Genomic DNA, 20,034 nt, shown 5'->3' with positions numbered 1-20,034 from the left:
AATGTCTATTCAAATTCTTTGTCCCTTTTTCTCTTGTTGATATTTTTCTCTATGTTTGATAGGAGATTTTTCTATACAAAGAAGATTAACTTCTGATTATGATGTAAGTTATAGGCACTTTCCTATACATTGTTAGAAGTTTTAGCCAATGCAACAAAACATGTATTGATATGATATAAAAATGTTCAAATGGAGGTAAATTATCATTATTTGAACATGGTTATATAGCTAGGTAACTTTAAAAATTTATTCAAGTTAATAAAGTTAAAGCTAGATAACTTTAAAAATTTATTCAAATTAATAAAGTTAACTAGAAATCAGAAAATATGATGAAAGAGAGACTTTGTTCACAATAACTACAAAAAAATATAAAGTACCTGGAAGTAATTTTGACAAGGAAAGAGTATGACATATATGAAGAAAAATAGAAAACTTTATTCAAGTCTTTGAGGACTTGAATAAACTGGAAACACAAACAGGTTATTGGATGAGGAAATTACATATTTGAAATAGGTCACTTATCAAATTTTATGGATTTAATGACATTAAAAGGAGACAAAATAATTTTAAATTTGAGAAGGTATTAAATTTATGTATGGAAATGTTAAATCATGGATATACACATAATTTAATTCTAAAAAGGAGAGTCATGAGGATAGATTTTACTCTAACAGATGTTAACACATTTTATAAAGCAACAATAATTAAAACAGTGTAGAAAAAGTGCAAGATTAAACAGATGAATTGGTAGCCCAGATATATAACTATAAATAAGAAGATGATATATAGTAACAAGAGTCAATAAATATAATTGGGAAAAATTATAATTCTAATTAGAACTAATATTTATGTAATGTATACTCTCTTCCTAGCACTCTTCTAAATTCCTTATGTACGTCAATTTAGTTAATCCTTGTTTCAATCCTATAAAATAGATGTTACTTAACTGATGAAGAAACTGAAGCCCAAAGAGAATAAGTAACCTGTTCAAAGTCATACATATAGCTAGAAAGTGGCAGGGCAGGGCTTAAACCCAGACAATTCGGCTCCAGAGTCTTTGATTTTAACCATTTGCAATTAGGATAACTGCTTGCCAATTTGTAAAAAAAAAAAAAATATATATATATGTATATATATATTTGTGAAACATACTATAATATTGTATATTTGAAACTCTACTATAGAACATCATAAAGGCTCTCTCATGTAATTGCTTTGCTTTCTACATTTCTGTATTGTTTGAAGTCTTTTACAATTATAAATCCTTTTATAATTTAAAGTACAAAAGAAATGGGATATTTTAAATTTTTAATAATCTGTGATTATGCATAAATTATTTTTTACCTTGTTTATCCAGTTGAAATAATATATTATCTAGATTTTTAAAATGCATTTATTAATCTCCTACTGTTAATCCTGAGTAAAGATGGACAAAATAAGTACTATAAATTAGGATTATTTGGCACAATGTGGATGTAGATTCTCAGGCATTTGAAAGTTATTAAAAACATCAGGCCGTTTAGCCAAAAGAATTAAATAAAGGTTGTCAAGAAAAGAAAAATGGAATAAGCTGGTAAACAAACTATTATGTAAACTACATATAAAAACTATTCTAGAAAACTTAAAGGCTATTTATCAGCAACATTCACTTATTTTTAATTTCTACACATATTCCTCACACACATTCTTCTTTTCTTATAAGAATATGCAACAAGTCATTTACAAAACTGAAATAATAGCTCCAACCCATCACTAACATACTCATAGTTTTGTTAAATACCTCAGGTGTGGGTTTGGGCATGAGTTAAAATCTGAAATGAAAAAAGATACTCAGTACATTTATTCAATTGTGGGGTGAGATTTTTAATAAATGAAATATTTAGGGACACCTAAGGCTCTAAAAACAGTATCTGACTGCTAAGACAATAACTCGGTAAATGATAAAAGACCCTTTGAAAAAGAATGTCTTAACCTCCATCACATCAGAGAGACAGAAAACTCCAGCTGCTGAATTTGTTAGGTTTTGATCCCAGTTAGTCCCTTCGAATAAAGCCTCATGGTGACAGATTCATCTCTTTCGTTTTTACCTATATAAGAAAGCTTATGGGTTGATTTTTTAACTGTGGAGTTTTAGTAAAGCAAACTTTTATGAGAAAAAAAAAGAACAGAATTCTAAGTTGTTCATCAAATTTATGTCTACTTTGAATGATTTAACATTGAAAGGGCAGAGGTAGCATACAGAGCACTGGAAGTGGAATAAGAAAATGTGACCAAACTGTGTCATTGGTCAGTGTATGTCTTTTAAATGATCATGTCTCTGCCTTTGAACTTCAGGTTCCTCATTTATGAATTAAGGCTATCCTGCATCAGATTGCTTACAGTGACAACTGAACAAAAGTAATTTTAAAAAGATAAAGTGCTCTACATTTGCCTCATATTATGTTTAAGGCCTTCTTGTCAATATTGTTGTCCAGATATATGACTGAAAAAGTTGCTTTGTGACCACCTTCCCCTGTCATTATTTTACTTGGATTCTGCTCTCTATCCTGAGCTACTCACTGCTCCTGAGTCTAGGCTTCCTCACTCCTTACATTTTGGCACAGTAAATAACTTCTTTATTTAGAGCTAGATTCTAGAACATCATTTATGACTGGTTTTCCTCTTATTTATTTCCTTTTTCTAGATCTTTCTCTTTTTCCAGACCTCTAAATATTGGTATTTCCTAGCTCACTTCAAAGTCTTCTCTTCTAACTGTACACTCATTTCCTTGGAGATATCATTAAAGTCACAGGCTGATGAATGCTGGACTCTACATGATCTCTCCCTGCATATCTCTTCAATTTAATCTCTTGCTGCATTGCTCTCCCACTCAATCACTCACTCAGTTCTAGCTTCACAGGTGACTTTTGAACTTATTGCTCTTCCTTCTGTAGTTCCTCCCTTACTTCATTCAAGTCTCTGCTCAAACATTATCTCCTTCAAGAGTCCTTTCATTGACTATCTTATCTAAAATGGCACACATCACCCCAGGCCCTCTCTCATCCCTTATCCTTCTTGTCATTCATACATTTATTTCTTTACTTGTTTATTATCTCTTCCCACAGGAAGGCACAGACTTTTCTGTCTTGTTCACTAATACAAATCCAGAGGCTACTGACTGGCACACAGTAAACACTGTAAATATTGAAATGAATGTATAAGTGAATGAATGCTTCTTCCACTGACTGAAATGCCATTCATCTGCCTAATTCCTACTCATCCTTAAAGAGCAACCTACATATTACTTCACTTGAGTAGCCTTTCTTGATTGATCACCGTGGTTTAGTCTCTCCACCTCTGTGAGTTCATAATACATTTTAGTTATACGAAATCCATCAGAGCATCTTAGCTGTTTATTTGTCTGCTCCCCCACCTTACTGCTGTGTCTTTTGTTGTTCTAATTCAGTGTCTTGCTGGGAATGGAATTGTGCTCAATGAATGTTTTAGGAATGAGTGATGACTGAATAAATGATGAATGAACAAACTTAGAACTTCAATTACTATTTTTGGTAAGCGCTAATTATCATGTAGGGATTTATAGTTTTTACTTTAGAACAAATTTCTGAATAAAATTCTATTCAGCTAAGATGGAGACACCTGAGTTAGATACTCAATTGAATGAAAAATAGAAAGTTAATACTAGAATGCAGACAATTTCATATTCGCTCATTCATTCATTCAATTCGCTCACTCATACATTCAAGAAATATTTACTAAGCACCTTCTATATGCCAGGCATTGTTCTAGGCATTGGAGATGTAGTCATGGATAAGTCAAACTCCCTGCCGCCATAGAATTTTGTTGCCATTGCCAAAATACAACCATGTGTCTTAATGGTTTGTTTTGTGCAAAGCATACAGCTTGATTTCATTTAATTTTTTATTTGGCACTAATGCACTTAAATTTCAAGCTCAGAATATTTTTATTTAAACATTTTTTGATTCATTAATATAAAAAGTACTTATATATTTATATAGAAAGAGACATAGAAAGAGAGAAAGAAAGTAAATATAATAAAATGTCAACAATTGGTGACCCTGATGAAAGGTATATGGTTGTTCATTGTACTATTCTGGCAACTTTTCCATAAATTTGAAAATTTTTTAAATAAAAAATTAGAAGATAAAGTGCACATTTCTTAGTATTTTAATCTCATTTTTAAAATTCTGTAGCTAATACTAGATTATTGATTAAGAAGGCTATAGTAACATACATACACACACATACACACCCCTCCCACACACACTATAAATTTGTTTTTACATTTTTCTTTCCAGTCCAGGTTGCTGTTTGATAGTTACCTTAATTTTTATTTTTCTGGCCACAATTTTCATATATTTGTTGGCTACTTGAATTCCTCTTCTGTGGATTGCCTGTTCATATTCTTTGCCCCCCTTTCTCTTGGTTTGCTTATATTTTTCTTATCAGTTTGAAATGATATTAACTCTTTGTCTGTTGTATGTGTTGCAGATATTTTTAGCAGTCTTGATTTTGATTATGGCTTTTGTGCCTTGTCATTGTTGGTCCTGTTTTATTGACATATGTGATCACATTTTTCTTTTGGGGCTTCTGACTTTGCTTAGGCCTTTCTGACTAAAAGTTTACATAAATTTTTTCTTACTTTTTCTTCTAATTATATATATAAATCTTTAGTGTATATGGAATATATTTTAGCATTTAGAATTGAGGAGGTAGAGATATAGTCTTATTTTCTAACAAATGTTAAGTAAGCAGACAGAGCAAACAGAAACTTACGTTAGCTCTAAAAATACAGAAAATTAGCTCTAACTGCTTCTTTCCTACAGCTGGAGAGACCTGTTCTTGGGATTTCCAAGTGCTAGCTTCTTTGGTGGGTACTGATGCTTTATGGAACTGAATCCAGAATCAACTGCATTTCTGACTCCAGTTAGAACACATTATAAATGTAATACATGTCCACCATAAGAAATATAGAAATATAGAAATGTGCTCTTGAGATGATATCATGACTTTGACAGTAAATATGTGACCCAACATCTTATCAAATTAGGCCAGAATTGTGTTCATTTGATATAAAGTTTTTTTCATTCTCAAAACTTGGATAGTGGTGATACATAAACTGTGTTCTGAGGAGTCTTGGGGTACAATGGAAGCACCCCAGAAATTGCTGTGTGGGGTGTGAAGCTGGCAGAGGGTAGATGGAGCTCTAGATCACCCACTCTGGATCCAACCATGTAGATCTGCATAAAATTTCACTTAAAAAGTTTGAAAACCACAATCTACAAATAAAACCAATGCTCAAAATTGCAGCATATTAAATTTTGTTTTGGGCCGATACTGTTTTTTATACTTAACATGATAATGAAAATTGGGATATCCTATTGTCTGACCAAATCTTCCTTCCCACTCTGTTCATTTCTTAGTTGCTCCTCAGACCCAGGTTCTTTGATATATTCTCTCCTTCTCTGTTTGGGCTGAGTTCATTCCTTCCTTCTCCACCTTGTAGTTCTTGGTCCTTTACTTTGACCCCGTATTCCCTTGCCTTTCCATGCTTCCACCTGCAAAGAGGCCCTCAGGGCTGCCAGGCTAAAGCTAGTATTTCCTATTACCCACAACAGCCTTTTCAAACCTCCACAAATCTCTGACCCTTCCACCTGACCCTCCAAGAATGACCTCACCTTCTCCTTTAGGGAAAACAGAACACTTTAAAAGGAACTCCCTCGACTTCCTGCCTCCAAAATAACATCCCTCCTTTCCACCTATTAAGGCTATTTTTTTCCACCTATGCTGTGGATCACACACACCACCTCCCATTCTCTTGAGCTTTGCACTATTAATCATCCCCTCTCGCTGAATCTTGAATCTCTCTGGCTCACTAGACTTTAATATGGTCAGTTATAACTCAACAATTTGATCGTGTCAGCATGAAGGCTCCTGTCTATTTATAGGCACTTCTGTGATGCTCCTGTGTCCAGAGACTCATGTGTTCTTCTTGTTATCCTGGCTCCTTTTGGCAAGCAGCTTAAGCTTACTGAAGAAGCAGTGACAAATAGCTAGAAGAAATCTCTAAGCAAATACACTTGACCCTTGAACAACACAGGTTTGAGCTGTGAGGGTCCACTAATACAAAGATTTTTTTCAATACATACAGTAAATGTATTTTCTCTTCCTTATGATTTTCTTAATAACATTTTCTTTTCTCTAGCTGACTTTATTGTAAGAATACAGTATATAATACATATAACATACAAATATGTGTTAATTGATTGTTTACATTATTGGTAAGGCTTCTGGTCAATAGTAGGGTATTAGTAACTAAGTTTTTGAGGAATGAAAAGTTATATGAGGATTTTTGACTGCATGGAGGTTGGTGCCTCTAACCCTCATGTTGTTCAAGGGTTAACTGTAGTTCTTTTCAAGCTTTTTTATCATCACAGAATTGGTGCTTTGGGTTATATTTGTGGAATGAAATTAAGAGAAGGTTATTTTGAGAGTTTTTCAATTGATGTTTTTGGTTACACAGAGAAAGGAAAAAGGTGGGAAAACTTAACCAAGTTACCAAAAATAATATTGGAATAACTATCAACTATTATACCAGGATAACAATGAAGAGGATGGCCCAGCTTCTGGATTTGTTGATGAGTCAGATGCATCTCTCTTGAAGCTAGTAGTTAGTAAGACAGGTTGGTAGAAATTAACAATTTTCAGAGACCCAAGGATCCAAATAACCTACTAAATGACTGGTCTCAGAAACTAAACTTGCTGTTATCTACATCTCACAGACAAAGAAGAGATGACACATAATCCAGATGGCACATAAGGACTTGATGTCCTTAATGTTTTTGAGAAGGCATTTGGACTAGAAGTCATAAAAACAGACAGTGTAGGGTATCCGGTAATTTTTTTTTCTCTATTCCCAACTCCTCTATCTAAAATTTAAAAGATAAATGAAAATATTTGAGGTTTTTTTGGCTTTTAAGTTTTCCAGTTTTTATTCCCCAAATGGCAAGTATCAGCAAACTGTTCATATTTATTGTTTAGCCTCTTCCATTTAAGTGCACTTACAATTTCTTTTTGTAACTATTTCTTGACACCCTCGTATTAATAGCATCAAAAAGCAAGATACCTTGTTGATACTGAAATAGTTTCCTGTCAAGGACCTTTGCTAAATTAAGATTTAATCTTATCCCCTTAGCTTCTATAGAAAGGTGATCATAAGGAATGTTCTTTAAAGAAATATTTCCTATATCTTTTGCAAAGTCAAATCAAAGAAATCCATTTATTCATTCATTTAACAAATATTTATTCTGATTACATACCAGTATTCAAACATGAATGAAAACTAGTCCCTGCCCTGTAGGAGAACACAACCAAAGGAGATACAAACACAAAAATAAATCATAGTATAGTGTTAGAGTGTTTGTAATTACGGTCATGAATAAAGTGCCGTGGGAGCAAAAAGAGAGGGAGGAAGTAATTCAGCTTCCCGGTGAAGGAATGTTTCTCAGAGGCAGTCATAAGAAAGTGAAGATTGAGAAGAGCTACCCTGATCAAAAGAGAAGAGAAAGACATTCCAGAGCCAAGAGCCTGAATAAAGAGGGGCAAGTATGGACCAGTTTCATAATTCTAGAGAACATTCACGAGGGTAGAAAAAAAGGGCACTAGTCACTATCTAGAGTTTAGGCCAGAAAAGTAGGTTAGACTTGAGGTACAATGGATCACATTTATAGGTCCTGGAATCAGACTTCTCTGTGTGACTAATTTATCATTGACTAGCTATGAAACTTTGAGTGATTTAATATGCTAAGCCCATCTGTAAAAGAGATATGTATTCACTCGCCAGCATTTATTGATCACCCCCTGTGGGCCAAACAAATAATAACAATGCCAGTTTAATAGGGTCGTTGTGAGGACAAGTTAATAAATATAAAGCATTTTAAATGGTGCATTACGTATAGTAAGCGCTCACTAAATGTTAGTTACAAGTATTAATTATTATCATGACAAAGGGTGTGCTTTTTATACTGAAAACAACAGGGAGCAGTTTAAAATTTCTAGGGGAAGAACAACATTGGATTTCATTTTAGAAAGGTTATTGGCTGCAGAAAAGGATAAAGGGGAAAGATTGGAGAGAGAGAGGTTAGAGATAGGAAGAACAATTAGAGGGTGATTCCAATAACCAGATATTTAGGACTTAACATATATTGTGTTGATGGGGTTGGAAATGAAGGCAGAGATCTCAGAAATGTTTAGATGAAAGAACTTGATAATTGATATGATAGTTGAGGTGGAGATGAGGAATTAAAGATGAACTTCACATTTCTGGAGTGGATGACAGGATTAATGCTATTCTTAGGTGAGACAGGTAATGTAAGAAACGGAAATGATATGGGCAGAGTTTGGAGTAAAAAATGATGACAGTGTCCTGCCTGGGACAATAGGAAAGGGATATAGATTGGTAATGAGGATATTATCTTTAATATTGTACATGTTGTCATTGTCAGTATATGAAATTCTTCATGATGCTCAACCTCAGTTATGTCCTCTTCATACTCCAGTATAATCATTACCTTGATTTTTGTACTTAACCGTTCCCTCATTTTCCTTCAGTTATGACACACACACATATTTTCTTAACTAACTCGTGTTTTTATTGTGTTTTTCATATTTACATATATTTCCTCTGCCTTTTATTTCCCTCAACATTGTTTGTGAGATTTATCCACGATGATATTTGTGACTATAGTTCCTTCATTTTCATTGTTATATAATATTCCATCACATGAACATAAAATTACTTATCTATTCTAATATGCATAAGCATTTGGGTTGTTTTCACTTTTTGTTCTTAAGAGCAGTGACACCATGAGCTGCCTTGTACATGTTACTATTGTATAGTGCAAGAGTTTCTCTAGGATTTGCAGCTACAATTTGAATTATTAAGTAGTTGGATATTCATATTCTTCAATCTTCTTGAGTAATGCCTAATTGTTTTCCAAAGTAACTGCACCAACTAAAATTCCACGAGCAATATATAACATATCCTTACCAGCATGTGCTGTTACATGATGTTTTTACTTTTTGCCTATCCATAGGTTATAAAGTAGTGTCTCATTGTGTTCAGTTCTGATTACTAATGGTTGTGCATCTTTTCAAATATTTATTGACCATTCAAGATTTCCCTTCTATGATATGCCTCTTCATATCTGTTGCCTTACTTGGTTTTGTATCTTTTGGTTAGGTATTTTATAAGCACTAGGCATGAAACTAAGGGTTTTCACATAGGTTATCTCATTAATCCTCACAACCTACTGCCTTGAATCTTTTTTTGGAGCAAGGGATTTATATATGTTAATAAGCCTTTGCTGTTGTATAAGATATCTGTCTATAAGTTGAAAGAAAAAGGAACATACTTGTAAGTTTCCTAATCTATTAGCAGTGTTATGCATCCAGATCTAACATGTTTATCTTAGGAGTGACCTTAATTCTGGCTTTATTTCACAACTATTATCTGAAAGCAGTTAAAGAGTTAGTTATTTTTCATAAAAAATAGCTTGCATTTGAGAAAGAGGATTGCAAAAGACAGCAAAGGGGTCCTAGTTTAGCCCCTTGCTAGTTCAAGTGTAGAACACAGACAAGCAGCATCAGCAGCACCTGGGAGCTTGTTAGAAAGGTAGATTCATAAGCCCCACCCCAGTCCTGCTGAAGCAGGATCTACATTTTAAAAGGTCCCCAGGTGACTCTTTAGACACTTTATAAACTTTGAGAAGGGCTGGTTAGCTAAACAGTAGTAAACACTATGTGTGAGATCCGGTTAGCACTGAGGTTGAAAGAACATCTTTGTTTTCCCAGCACATACAGTATGAGCAAAACTATGCCTGGCATTTTTAGGTGTAAGTATTTGAATTTCTAAGGGGCCCACCTTGGTGAAATGGAGCTGAGAATAAGCGAGTTGCATTGATCCATCAGGTAGGATTCTGGTCTCACAGCCTCAAAAAAATAAAATAGAATAAATAATTTGGCCTGAAATGGATCTAATTGAGGGGTCCAATATATTTTTTATTTTTTTCCAAAATGATCCGTACAATTAATTGATCCAACTCTCCGCTTCATTTTGAGTGTATGATTCAGTCTGATAGTCTTACATTAACTAGATGAGTTCAACTGATAGATTTTTGAGCCATAGGACAATACAAATCGTTTGGCCCAACAGTCTCATTTTATAGACAAGACAAATGAAGCATCGAGTAATTAAATGAGAGATCATGCAGTGGTTAGTAAGGACTCCGAGTACCAGTCCTGTGCTTTTCTCATTAAATCAGAGGCCCAGATTAGAAATATCCCAGTTCTCTACATATATTTTCTGGTCTGAATGAGCTAAAATTCAGTAATTTTGTTTTGTTTTGTTTGATGATCATGAGAATAAATTACTTTTTGGAGAAAATAGCAACTTTCTTAATGAAAAAATTCTATAACATCCATGTATTTTTAAACCCTCTAACAATCGTAAAGCAGCAAAACAACAAGTGGCACCATCTTCAGTGTCCCTTTCTGACTTCATTGCCATGTTCGGACCTAAGGAAGGATCCGACTGACTTTTCCACTCTTCTCACCATATCCTACTATCTTATTTAGAATTCAAAATAATGACTTAAAATTTTAACTCTAGTGACTTTCTAATCCCTAAATTACACTGATGAGGCCAACTGTACACTTAGTGCTTCAAGGCCCCACCTCCCGAAGCCCAGAGGTGGAGTGACCCTATTGTTCTCAGCTTCCTTTCTTTGTCCACTTCCAGCCTCTGGCCAGTCACCTTAAACTATCCTTCTCCTGCTCTCAGAGATCTAAAAAAGGCCTGGGGTTTTCCCTGCTGCTTGGCTAGTTTATTACAAATACTGCCACTCCCGCTCCCCTATTTTAAAACTTCCCTTTCCCCAGAAGGAGTATTTCTGTGTTCACTGGGGACTTTTACAACTAATAATAAACACAGAGAAATCAAGCAGCTCAAAGGGATTTACATATATTTTTAAAAAGCATAGAAGATGGATACAAATAAACTGCCAGCTGAAGTTATCTCCTGGGAAGGGGCTGGAAGTGGGTGGGGGGAGGTCAAGAGCACTTTTACTGTATCTGAATTGTTAGAATGTTTTGCAAAGAAAACAGATCCATTTATTACTTATATAAAGTAAATAATCATGGAAAAACCAGAACTACATGTTCACATTAAAATTTTAATTTATATACCGAAGGAAATAAAACTTCCCCATTCCTGATTCCCCAACCCACTCCCCAGAAGAAATCTGTTAACAAGTTTTTTTGCCCTTCCATTAATGTTCTGGGCATATTTAAACATATCCGTTTTTCTATATTTCTTTTTTTTTTACACAAAATAGGATCATAAAGCAAGTTTCTGAACTTTCCTTATTCACCTAACACTATACATATCTAGAGTAAGATGGCTCTTAGCAGTATGCCGCTCATTTTTTTTTTAATTAATAAACTTTACTTTCTAGAGCAGTTTTAGGTTCACAGCAAAATTGAGTGGAAAGTACAGAGAGTTCTCATACTCTCTGTTCCCATACACACACAGTCTCTCCCACTATTAACATCCCACACCAGGGTAGCACATTTTTACAATGAACTTGTATTGACACATCATTATTGCCCAAAGTCCACAGTTTACATTAGGGTTCATTCTTGATGTTGTACATTCTATGGGTTTTGGTAAGTATATAATGCCATGTATTCACAATCATAGTATTGTACAGAACTGTTTTATTGCCTAAAAATCTTCTGTGCTCTGCCTATTCATCCGTCCTTTCCCCTAAACCCTGGCAACCATAGATCTTTTTTACTGTCTTTATAGTTTTGCCTTTTCCAGAATGTCATATAATTGGAATCATTCAGTATGGAGTCTTTTCAGATGAGCTTCTTTCATTTAGCAATGTATATTTAAGGTTCCTCTGTCTTTTCCTGAATAGCTCATTTCTCTTTAGCACTGAATAATATTTCACTGTCTAGATGTACCACAGTTTACTTATACATTCACCTACTGAAGGCATCTTGGTTGATTCCAAGTTTTGGCAATTATGAATTAAGCTGCAATAAACATCCATGTTCAGGTTTTTGAGTGGATATAAGTTTTCAACTTATTTGGGTAAATACCAAGCAATGTGATTCTGGATCATATGGTAAGAGTTTGTTTAGTTTTTATAAGAAGCTGCCAAACCATCTTCCAAAATGGCAATACCTTTTTGCATTCCCATCAGCAATGAAGGAGTTCCTATTGCTCCACATCCTTGTCAGCATTTGGTGTTGTCAGTGTTTTCAACTTGGGCCATTCTAATAGGTGTGTAGTAATATCTTGTACAAGTTGCAATTCCCTAATGATATATGATGTTGAATATCTTTTCATATACTTACTTGCCATTTGTATATCTTCATTTTTTTTTTTTTTATTATTATTTATGCCTACAGCACCTGGTCTTCCTAGGTGGTCTCCCATCCAAGTACTAACCAGGCCCAACCCTGCTTAGCTTCTGAGATCAGACATCGGGCTTGTTCAGGGTGGCATGGCCATAGACCATGGACCGTGGCTCCACTGGGGCACGAATCCAGGACCTTCTGCGTATAAAGCAGACATACTAACCGCTACACTATGGAACCATGTCCTGTGTATCTTCTTCGATGAGGTATCTGTTCAGGTCTTTGGTCCATTTTTAAAATTGTATTATTCATTTTATTATTGTTGAATTTTAAGAATTCTCTGTATATTTTGGATAACAGTCCTTTATCAGATATGTCTTTTGCAAATATTTTCTCCTTGTCTGTGGATTTTCTTCTCATTCTTTTTATGCTATGCTCTTTTTTACAGGTGACCCTAAGTACCTTAAATTATTTAATCAGTTCCCCCTTGATGGACATGTAGGTTGTTTTCAATTTTTGTTATGAACTGTTACGATGAACACCATCTAACAACCATATTTGAGTATCTGTGTAAATGTACATATAGAATAACTTTCTAGCTGAGGAATTCCAATGTCAGAAGGCATGTGCATTTAATATTGTCACAGATATAGCCAACTTGCTTTCTAATGAAGTTATACCTTCAAATAAAACTGATAATTTGTTGTTTCTTGAGCTCCTCTGTGAGGTATATAAATAACACATTCCAGGAAATTTTCAAGATTAAGAGCAGACTAAGGATCACTTGTACATTATATATTTCATTAGAACAGTCATTTTCAAAGTTTTGTTTAAGAATCACCTGGTACCCACAGTAAATCAATCAACAAATATTTATTTAAGTGGTCAGTTATGAACCCAATTCCTAAAATTGTTTCTAATTTGTATTTGGTAAAAAGTGAGCTACAAAGTCCATATAAGAAGAGTGATCATATAATTTATTATTCAAACACCTGAAAAAAATGGCTCAACAGGGACCATACCAAACAAAAACAGGTTTACGGTTACCCTACATATTAGCTGCTACAACTTTATAAAGATATATTTTTAAATTAAAAAAAAAAAAGCAAAAGACAGAGCTGTTTATGGAATGGCATATTCTGTATAAGAATAAGAGAAAATTTATTTATATATGTATAAAGAAACTCCGATGCACACTCCAGAGAAACAGATAAGGTAGGATGGGAAAGAGATTTTTATCTGTATATTTTCTATATTGCTTATGTACTCTATATTTTTAATGAATATATTATATCAAGTGAAAAATTAACATAAAAACTCTACAAATAAAGGGTTGGAGAGGGAGGAGTAGGAGGTGACTGCTTAAAAGGTATGGATTTCCATCTGAGGTGATGGAAAGTTCTAGAACTAGGTAGTGATGATGGTTGCACAACATTGTACTTAATGCCATTGATTTGTTCACTTTAAAACTGTTAAAAAAACTATAATTTTATTAGCCAATGTCACCTCGGTAAATTAAAAAGTAATTAAAAAGTAATTAAAAAGTAAAAGAGTTAAAGTCAAAGATAAAATGCAAAGAGACAACAGGGACTATCTGGTGGAATGAAAACACATGCTTTTGGACTTTACTGGTCAAACCTACCAGGTCATGGATAGATGGGCCCTTCAATTTGTGTCGAATATAGATACTGTTTCTATCACATTGGACTATGGGTACCATGAGAGCAAATAGTACCCTCTGAAGAGGAAAAGCTTTTAGTTTGAGCCAATTTTAATAGAAACTCAAATTCTGAGGCCTGCGATTTATTTATTCCAGTGCTATAGTTCAAGAACTATAATCCCACAGATCCATCTGAATCTCTCTCAAGACTATATTTTCATCACAGTCCTTCCCTGAAGGTCTTGGTTGCTCCTGGTTGCCTATTCCAAATTCTTCAAACCTATCAGACTCCTACAGCAGCTGATTGCAATCTGCCCTTCCAATCTCTTCTGCTGTAACTGAATTTGCCTGTGGTATTTTACTCATAGAAATGCCTAATTCAAGCCCTACTTCCTTTGTAAATTCCTCAGGTCTTCCCTATCAAAAGTGAGTTTTGGATCTCTCTTCCAAATTTCTCTGAATAGCATTTACCCTTTGCATCTTTCTTCAGCCCTTACCATTTTTCTGGCTTGTATTGTTAATATCTTTTATGTGTGTTCATTTAGTCTTCCCTAGTAGACAATGTCATCATTGTAGTTGGAACAAATCAGCAAACTGGTGTTCATAAGATGGTTCAGTGGACCATTGAATAGGTAAAGAAATCCAATGATATACATTCCTGTAACATAAGTGGCATCTTACAATTTCCAGAAATAATGTCATGCTAGGGCTCTAGGAGACCAAATCAAGCTTTAAAAAAAGCTCCCAAGGATGGTTTATAAGCCAGAATATCAACTTATTGTTTTGCAGTGGGAGAGGCCATTTGTGTAGGCTATTTTTCTTCTGATGAAAACCAAATTATAGATGAGAAGTTTCCTAGTAAACAGAGACAAGGGAAAAGAAAAGGCAGAGGGAGGAGAGAATTGACTCTATAACCATGCATTAGTTTTCTATTGCTGATGTAACAAATTACCACAAACTTAGTGGCTAACAGCAAGACAAGTTTATTATCTAATACTTCTGTAGGATAAAAGTCTGACACAAATCTCACCGGACTAAGCTCATGATGTTGGCAGGGGTCTATTCTTTTTTGCAGATTGTAGGGAAGAATCTGTGTCTTAGCCTTTTCTAGCTTCTAGATGTGCCCACATTTCTTGGCTCATGGACCCATTCCTCCATTTTCAAAGCCAGCAATGTTAGGTTGCTGATTTCCCCTTCCATCTCCCTCTCCCACTTTTAAAACCCCATGTGATTACATTGGATTTACCGAAATGATTCAAGATAATCTCCTTATTTCAAGGTTCTTAATCATATCTGCAAAGTCTTTTTGCCATATAAATTAGCATATTTGCATATCTAGGGATTAAGACATGAATATCTTTGGGTGGCTGTTATTCTGCCTACTATAGTCAAGTTTTCAAAAAGATATTTATGTGGAACTAATATAATAGATATGAATTTTAACACATATGTAAAATAAGGAAATAATTTATTGCTAAATTTTGGCTCCTATCAGGCCAAGGTGATGGAAAATTAACAATTATTGTTGAAGGCACTTTATGTGGTGCCCACAAAAATCTTTGTCTCAGGCCATGTGGTTCCATAATGTACAATGACACTCTGCTCCATGGGGTATGGGCATTTCTGCCCAAGCAGGATACCTTGGGGTCCAGTCTTCCTAGATGCCCCAATCCACTCTAAGGTCTTGACCCATCCCTGGGCCCCATAATTAATAATGAAGTTCCTGGTACTCCAGGACCCACCCCTGTCTAGGAGAACCTCCCTTCTTCCCCATCCCCACTGCTTTACTCCAAAAGCGGGGGCCTCTCTCTTTCTTCCCTCCTCTTCACTGGGTTTACACTTTTACAAAAGACTTAACAGCATTTGGCTTTAAACTGCTTTTGGTTTTCCCTCTTGCAAAAATTTCCAGGAAAGGAATTGTGACCTAGACACAAAGGACCTGTTTAAAATAGGGTGGGGTGGCTTTGCATGGAGACTAAGAAATGTTATAGTGAGCAAAACACATTGCTGCAATTAATAAATTAATATCTTAAAAAACAATCCTTTTGTGTAAATATAGCCTACTATTTTATATTTTCCCAGAAGGACCTATTTCTATTTAGATAACTTCTATCCTTTCAACTTCTGTATATATATATAGTTCTACAGAGGCACTGATAAATTCTTTCATGGTCTTTTTCTTAGGATCTTTATAAACCCTGAGATTTCTGTTTACTTTTGTCATTTACCAGTGAACATTTCTAATAGCACATTTTATCTTATATTAGCTGGTTTAACCTGGCTGCTGCCTTAAGAGATTTGGGGACATGCTCTTATCTATTAGTGAGATATTTATAAAACAAAGTTGGGATACTTGTTCTGTCTGAAGATAACTAATCTTTACTTGTGTGCATGTATATGTGTTGCACATTTATTTTATTTTTATTTTTATTTTTTTTAATTGTGGAAAAGTATACATAACAACCCTCTGGATTCTCAGCTGTAAGACAATATTTATTTTGAAATTGAGCAAATTTATAGAAAAATCCTTTACTGAGTAGTAGTTTCTAAATTATTTATGACTCCAAATTTTCTGCAGTTTTAATTGTAGTCTGTACATAGGTTTTAGCATAGTTATAATCAGAATACAAATGATTTAATGTTCTACTTTTTGAATTCAATTGGTTTCACATACACATTTCTATGTACTAACAGTATATACACTTTTTATTGTAAGTAGCTATGTAGTATCCCATGTAGCTGAGGTGTCACAGTTTGCTTAGTTATTTCTTGTTGTAGGCCATTTTGTTTGTTGATTCTTTCATTCATTCAGGGTGAAACTATCCAGGCCTGTACTCCTTCTCAGCATATAGTAGTAAAAGTTAATAGCTCGTGCTTTCAAGGAATGTATAGTCTAGACAAGACAGAGAAAGATATGGAAAACAAGCATAATACTATTTTCCCTAATGGTAGGATGAACCCCATTTTCCAGGAACATCTTCCATGCCACAGTCTTTCCTGAGGGGTTATTCATTCCCCACCTCACTGATATGGCAGCAAGTCCAGGACAAGGTGAGAAGACTTATGAGAAAGAAGTCCTAAATCAGGTGGAGGCTGCTTTTGACAGGTAAAGAGGGTAACCAAGGGTGATGGGTGTTAGGTCTTCTATGACCATGGATTTCATAGTGTACTGATTCTGCCACAACTATGGGGAGACAGATGGAGTTTGGCTAGGGTAGTGGACAGACCCTGAGTTCAGAAGCTGAGGTTGTAGTAATCTCCCAGGTCTGTCTCTAATCAGCTGTGGAGGTCAGATCCTGACAGGTTCAAAAAGAGTTGTCAAGGACAACAGGAGATGTGGCTTTGTTGTTGTGCAGTTTCCCTTGGGGTGGAGGCATGGGAGTGGTAGGCACAATAGACATCTTCTGGCTAGGTGATTGGTTGTTGGAGAGGAATAAGGAATTAAGATTGTTTTGGTATGTTTTCTTAGGATGAAAGATAGATGAGAATCTTCTCTAAGTAGGGATTCCCAAAATAGAACATTTGAATGTCAGATAAATAATGAATAATTTTTTAGTATAAGTATATCCCAAATATTGCAATCATATAAGGTTTCTCCCTTAGAAAGAAAATAGATAAATCGGGGAAGGATGCAGGAAGCTGAAAGGATTCTACTTTTCTCTGAAATCAGGTCAGCTGCTAAGAATGAGAAGGGAGGTGGGAAGCAGTGGTTTTGAGGCAAGAGCTAGATCTTGCCACAGCTGTTGAAGGCAGACTGATAAGTCAGTGACCAGGGCTGCCTGGATGCAGAGACTGGTAGTGAGGCATTCAATAGTGGTGAGGACTCAGGCTTTGGAACACCACTGTCCTGGTCTGTGCCTCTTCCTAACTTTGTAGTCTTGGACGATTTACTTATCCTTTCTTCTCTTCAGTTTCCTCACCTATAAAATGGGCTAGCTAGTGGGACCTTCATGAGGCTGTGGTACAGATTAGGAGAGATAATGCAGGCAAAGCACTGACAACAGTACAAGTGCTCACCATTATTAAATTGTAGTGCTACAAATCTTCATGGCTGTATGTTTTTTCAAGCCATTTTCTGAAGGCGAGAAAGTAGATAGCTAACTTGCTTTATTTGTATTTCCAGTTGGAAAATTAATTTGATTTTTAGAAATATTAGGCAGTTGAATCTTAACACAAAATTGAAATAATTCTTACTACAAAGTAATACATGTTCATCATAGAAATTTTTAAAAATATAGATCAGCAGAAAGAAAATTAAAACCAGCTGTAATTTCATCTTCTAAGAGTAACCACTGTTAATGTTAGTCATTTTCATATATATTCTGCCCTTATGTTAAAAATATTTATTTAATGGCATTGTACAGAACTCATTGTTTTTTTTACTTCACGATATATCTTGAACATTCTCTTGGTCACTCACTGGTCTTCTACAACATATATCTTAATGGCTGCATATTATCTTGATATACTGAATTTTTAAAAAGTCTATCTCCTTTATAGAATAAGTAGGTTGGAGTTTTAAGTCACATATTAGCCACACAATATTTCCTGGTAAACCACATTTGTTAAAACTCTATATGCATTTTTAAAAATTTCAAAAGCAATATTTTGAAATATAGGAGAAAATAATCTTATTGCCCTAACACAACTAATTTTAGTTCATCCTCCGTCAATATAGCTCTGTATGTGTATGTGTGTTTCGGTAAGTTCCAGTTGAACTGTACTACCTGGATACTCATGGAGAACCTGAGGTCATCTTGACCTGAGGCATTAATATTTAACAGACCCGAAATTGAAAGATTGATGATAGAAAAATTAATTAAATCCACCTAGGTTTCTGATGATAGAACAGCAAGGCTCTTCTACAAGCCAGAAAGCAAGGGCTTCTGGAGGAAGCAAGTGAAAGCTGTGGTAGCCTCTAGAATCTGGAGTCGGGGATTGGCTCCTCCATTGGTTTTCTTTCACTCTTGGTCTCAAACAAATGTCTCTTGATTGGCTGCTGAAGGGTCGGATTGCCTCTATCCCTCTTTTTAAACTAAAATCTTGAGCTTTTAGTAAATAAATAGAAAGACGGCAAAGAAAAACCAGTTCTGGCTAGGCAATACTATAGTTTGGAAACTCTGGTCTTAGATAAGGTGTTCAGCCCACACTGCAGAGAATTAATCTATCAGGTATTTGCAGTGACTAAATGTTCTGCAGAATCGACTAAATCAGTTTCTGTCATTCCCCACCTTGGGTCTCACTGTTCCTCTCACCTCTTCACCTTTGGCTTCTATTAAAGAAGGGGTGTCTTGGCAGCATTCTCTCTGTCACAGATGGGTGGGTTTATAATTTTCAGATATCTTTTAGATATAAAAAATCATCAATTCTGGAGCATAAGCCAATGCCTTAATTGACATTAGCCTCATGGTTTTTTGTTTTTGTGAAGATAGTTCAGAACACAGACATCACTCTAATTACAGGGAGTAAATAATTAAGCAAAAAAAAAAAAAAAAAAAATTCCCCAACCTGAAAAATAGCTACAAAGACTTGCAGACAAATTTACTTCTATCTGCTCAGGTCATACTTTTTAGTAGGCACCTTTCATGTATGTTACCTCAGAGAATAAGGTGTTGTTATAATTGTCAAAAATTAATTCACTCAGGCACAGGTCACTGGCCAGCCCCTCACAGCCTCCTCTCTGGCTGAACCCCTGCCCTTTCTGAACTCCTCTGCTCTTTCACCTTTTCACTCCCCTTCAGCCACTTTAGCTCCTTGCTGTTCCTCATCAAGGCCCTTATCACCTCAGAGCCTTTGCACTTGCTGTTCCCTCTATCCCAGAAATCCTCATAATTCGCTCCCTCACATTCTTAGGGTCTTGACTCTATTATCACTGTTGCAGTGTGACCTTGTCAAGAAAGATATTCTTTTTTTAAAATTATTATTATTTA

General features: G+C 35.1%; 1 pseudogene; it reads right to left on the bottom strand.

Annotated features, from left to right (window-relative positions):
* Positions 1-12,486: 12,486 nt before the first annotated feature.
* On the bottom strand, positions 12,487-12,602 carry LOC120622405 (uncharacterized; annotated as a pseudogene).
* Positions 12,603-20,034: the final 7,432 nt, after the last annotated feature.

The sequence above is a fragment of the Pteropus medius genome, unplaced genomic scaffold, assembly GCF_902729225.1.
Source record: "Pteropus medius unplaced genomic scaffold, Ma_sr-lr_union100, whole genome shotgun sequence".
Classification (NCBI taxonomy): domain Eukaryota; kingdom Metazoa; phylum Chordata; class Mammalia; order Chiroptera; family Pteropodidae; genus Pteropus; species Pteropus medius.
Note: the sequence above shows the minus strand (reverse complement) of the source record. Positions and strands in the feature narration are given on the sequence as shown.